Source organism: Piliocolobus tephrosceles, chromosome 5 (assembly GCF_002776525.5).
Source record: "Piliocolobus tephrosceles isolate RC106 chromosome 5, ASM277652v3, whole genome shotgun sequence".
Classification (NCBI taxonomy): domain Eukaryota; kingdom Metazoa; phylum Chordata; class Mammalia; order Primates; family Cercopithecidae; genus Piliocolobus; species Piliocolobus tephrosceles.
Genome location: NC_045438.1, coordinates 156,788,884 through 156,793,620, shown reverse-complemented (window position 1 = coordinate 156,793,620; position 4,737 = coordinate 156,788,884).

Below are 4,737 nucleotides of genomic sequence, written 5' to 3'. Positions count from 1 at the left end.
TTCACTGGTGTCTGGTAAATACCTGGTGCTTTTGAATTTTGGAAATGAGGTTAGATGCATTTATTCATTCAAAATTAATTTTGAGTGTCTAGTATGTACCAGTCACTGCTTTGTGTACTTAGGAAACAAGGAAACAACAAAAAATGGTTGCCTTGAAAGCTCTCATTATAAGGGAGAGGGAAGTGTGGGAGACAGATTACAAACAGTAAAGAATAGATAAACCGCATACATTAAAGTCTTAAGCCCCACAGGAAAAGAGAAGAAACTGGGTGTTCTGGCCTGCAGCCGGGACAGTAGAGAGAAGATTCCGCTGAAGTTTCCAAGTGCAATTTTACTGACCCAGTGAGAAAAATGAAAAAAGTTTCTATTCCTTCCTATGAAGAATGGGTCTTACTATAAACAGGTATTAGAAGATAGAAGATATACGTGCGTATATCCACCTGTCATCTTACTATTTGCAGACTTAGATTCTGTAGATAATTATGTCTATAAAATGATACTCAGAATATTATTTCATAATTATGTATACATTATATATGTGTACACACATATAATCATACATATAATACATACACATAGTTATGTGTTGCTTAACAATGAGGATCTCTTCTGAGAAATGCTTCATTAGGTTATTTCATCATTGTGTGACCATCAGAGTTACACAAACCAAGGTGGCATAGCCCACTACACACTTACGCTATATGGTAGACCCTATCACTCCTAGGCTACAAACCTGGACTCCATGGTACTATACTGAGTACTATAAGCCACTGGGATGCAATGGTAAGTATCTGTGTGGCTAAACATACACAAATACAGTAAAAATACTGTGCTATCATCTTACAGGACCACCATCGTGTACACAGTCTGCCTTTGACTGAAATGTCATTGTGTAGCAAGTGAGTGTATATTATAATTTAAACGATACGTGCCCGCAAGGAATTTTGATATCTCTTTCAAGTCATAGTAAATTTCCAGCTCCCCAAAGAGTTTTTTGCTTATTCAGGAATAATTTTCTAACCTGATCAGTTTACATCTTTTGATCCTTATATAAGCCATAGAAGCTTCTCCCTGTTTTCAACCCCATCCTGCTGACCTGTCTTAAAGCTAGTCCACGCTGGCCTTCAGCCTTCAACTGCCACTGGGAGTGACAAGGATTCTGGAAGGCCCAGCTGGCGCAAGGAAGAATGGCCCCGGGGAGTGCGGCGTGGCCAGCACATCTTCTCGCACTTTATTCCTGCTCTGAAACGCAAGACAGAACTTCAGTTTCTGGTTTCTTTGAAAGTACTTGGTGAACAAATAAGCAAATAGGGGATAAGGAATGTCCAGTCATTGTTTGAGGATTTTCTGGAATTTGGAGCATTGTTATTTTAGTTGTTTAGAAAGGTTTTGGTTGCCTGTTTATCATACAGTGCAGGCTCATGAATAACTTCCTGGGGGACTGGCCCACATTCTTGGTCCGGTTGGCGTCTCTTGCCCAGCAAGGCTCATGCCGGGCGTCTTCCCAACATCCTGTCTGGGAAGGACCTTCTTTTCTCCGCTTACTAAACTCCAAGAGTCCTTATTGAAATGACCTCCTGCACAGGAAGGCCTGCTGTGGCGCCTGGCAAGAGAAAACAGCCCTAGTTTCTAGGAAGTCCCACAAACGCGCACACACACACTCTCACACACACACACACACTGCAAGTCTTGTTCGGAAGAGGTGACATGTTTATGTTCTTCCACGCGTCTGATAAGGAAAACCAGCAGACATTCCAGAATGTACAAACACGGGTGAGGGCAGGTGCAAGGACCACAGCTGGAAACCAGCGAACACAACAAACCGCAGCTGTCCGGGCCACGCCATGCTGGTGTGGGCCAGAGGGGAAACCAAGGGCGTGCGTGTGTCTATGTGTGTCTGCGGATGCACTCAGGATTAAAAATTAGAAGCCTGCAAAGCCCCCTGCATTTAAGAGGAAAAAATAATCATGGAAATGTTCTGGCCATCTAGAAGAAATTTTGTTCTTGCCAAAGACATTCAAAAGCTATCAGGATTTTTTTTTTTTTTTTTTTTTTTTTTACTTATCTAAGTGATATTAATGAGAGCAGGGGAATCCCAACGAAAGGGACAGATGTGTTCTTTAAATTCATTCTTGGTCTTAAATGAGACCTGCTTGAACATAGTAAAGAACTTCAAGAAGCCCTCTCACCTTGGCTGAATGATAAAGTGTTTAGAAATAAAACCTTCGTGATTATCATGCACAAGACATTCATCTTATAAGGACTCTGATGACCAGAGAGTTCAGTGCCTTGCCTCTGGCTGTAATGCAGAATCGTGATTCCCACTTAGGGGTGTACAACATGCCGTGGCTTCCTTTTCTCCGTGATCAAAGTTAGCATCACAGTTGAGTGACCTACCCAGGGCCCTGAACTCACACGCATCTCACATCTGGTTTAACATTCTGCTGTTGCCATAGTAAAATCCTTAATAAGGATTAATAAATTATTAATCCTTAATGAATCCTTAATACCTTTGAACTCGTGTCTCGTAGATGTACTCCAATATGAAAATGGAGCATGCACGTGAGCTGAGTAGTGACATGGAACATGTATGTCCATTGATCCTTGCTGCTCATTCACATACAGCGTTCGCGATGCCCCCTGGACACAGAATTCCAGTGGAACCACCACGTGTGCGGATTCAGGGAAGACTCAAAGCAAATACAAGCTAAGTGTGGACAGCCAAGGAAGGTGAGGTGAGGAAGGAGGAGGGACACTGGCAGCCCCAAGAGGGCACACTTTCTATTTGAAGCAGAACTTGCTTTGACACAAGAAAGAAGGCAATGGCATTCTATTAATAACACATACTAACAACCAAGGGACCCTATTCTGTTCTTTCTTACTCATGCACTTCCCTGAATTAACCATACACTTTCTCTGAAAATGAAGACATAGACCAAAAGGAAAAAATGCAGCTGAGAGTTAAGATTTGATAGAGTATGTGCATATCAAGAAGTAAAATAAAAGGCTGTGTGTGGTGGCTCACGCCTGTAATTCCAGCACTTTGGGAGACCAAGGTGGTCAGCTCACCTGAGATCAGGAGTTTGAGACTAGCCTGGCCAACATGGTGAAACCCCGCCTCTACTAAAAATACAAAAATTAGCCAGGCGTGGTTGTGCACACCTGTAATCCCAGCTACTCAGGAGGCTGAGGCAGGAGAATCGCTTTGAACCTGGGAGGCTGAGGGTGCAGTGAGCCAAGATTGTGCCACTGCACTAAAGCCTGGGTGACACACTGAGACTCTATCTAAAAAAAAAAAAAAAAAAAAAAAAGGAAAATAAACAGAGTTAAGTTAGTTTTGTGCAGTATTTCCACTGTTCTGGCAAGAAAAAAATATATATATATTCACGTATAAGCTGCAAAGTATGAATTACATAATTCCAGTGATTCAGCAGATGAGTTAAATACTCTCATATTTGCATTTATTTATTTATTTATTTTATTTTTTATCATTTTTTGAGATGAAGTCTTGCTCTGTCACCCAGGCTACAGTGCAGTGGCACGATCTTAGCTCACTGCAACCTCCACCTCTGGGGTTCCAGTGATTCTCATGCTTCAGTCTTCAGAGTAAGTAGCTTGGGATTACAGGCATGCACCACCACGCCTGGCTAATTTTTGTATTTTTAGTAGAGATGGGATTTCACCATGTTGCCCAGGCTGGTTTCAAACTCCTGACCTCAGGTGATCCACCTGCCTTGGCCTTCCAAAGTGCTGGTTTTGCAGGTGTTGCCCATCGTGCCTGGCCCATATTTGCATTTAAAACTGACATTATGCAATGTAAAGATGAATCGCAAAATTCATGCTAATAATTTAAATTTTTATTTTTTCTTGACTTAGAATAACAATAAACTGCAGATTTTTTTAATGTCATGAGAAGTTGAGACTGCAGAAGGAAGGAAAAAACTTTATTTTATAGTACCTTTAACACTACTTTCTTCCTCCACTTTTAAACAGTTTTCATTGCACTGGGTCCCACGAATATGGAGCTTGCTGTGCTGGTGATAAATAGAAATTTTTGCAGAAACACATCACAGGGCCGTTGGGCTCAATCTTGGAGATAGATTTGTGTAGCGTATGTCTACTAGTGTTCACATCAGCTCTACTTAGGATTTCATTTTAGCGATTGTCTTTATTTGGATTCCCCCAGAAGCATACCAAGATGAAGATTCAAGTGGGGACGTGGTAGCCCTGACAAGAGAAACTGGTGTAAAGGGCTTATTGGAGAATACGGAGGGCGTGGGAATGATGAAGTAGTCAGGTTATTCAAGGGAGCTGAAGGGGCCACTGAAAAGTGTTCCACGAGAAACGTGTGCACCTTCCTCAGCAGAGTCTATGCCACCTGCCCTTCCCCTCCCTTTCTCCATTGTTTCTGGAGGCTAGGACTTCAGAATTTGTTTAGGAGGAGATACACATTTGTGATGGAAATCACAATGTTCTGGCTGAATTATGTCCCTCAAAATTCATCTGTTGAAGTCCAAACCCTCAAGAGTGTGACTGTATTTGGAGATAGGGACTTTACAGAAGTAATGAAGTTAAAAAGTAAAGTCATGAGGGTGGGCACTAATTCAATCAATATAACTGGTGTCCTTCTATGAAGATGAGATGAGGACACAGACGTGCACAGAGGGAAGATCATAGGAGCACACAGGGGAAGACGCCATCTGCAAACCAAGGAGAGAGGCCTCAGGAGAAACCAAC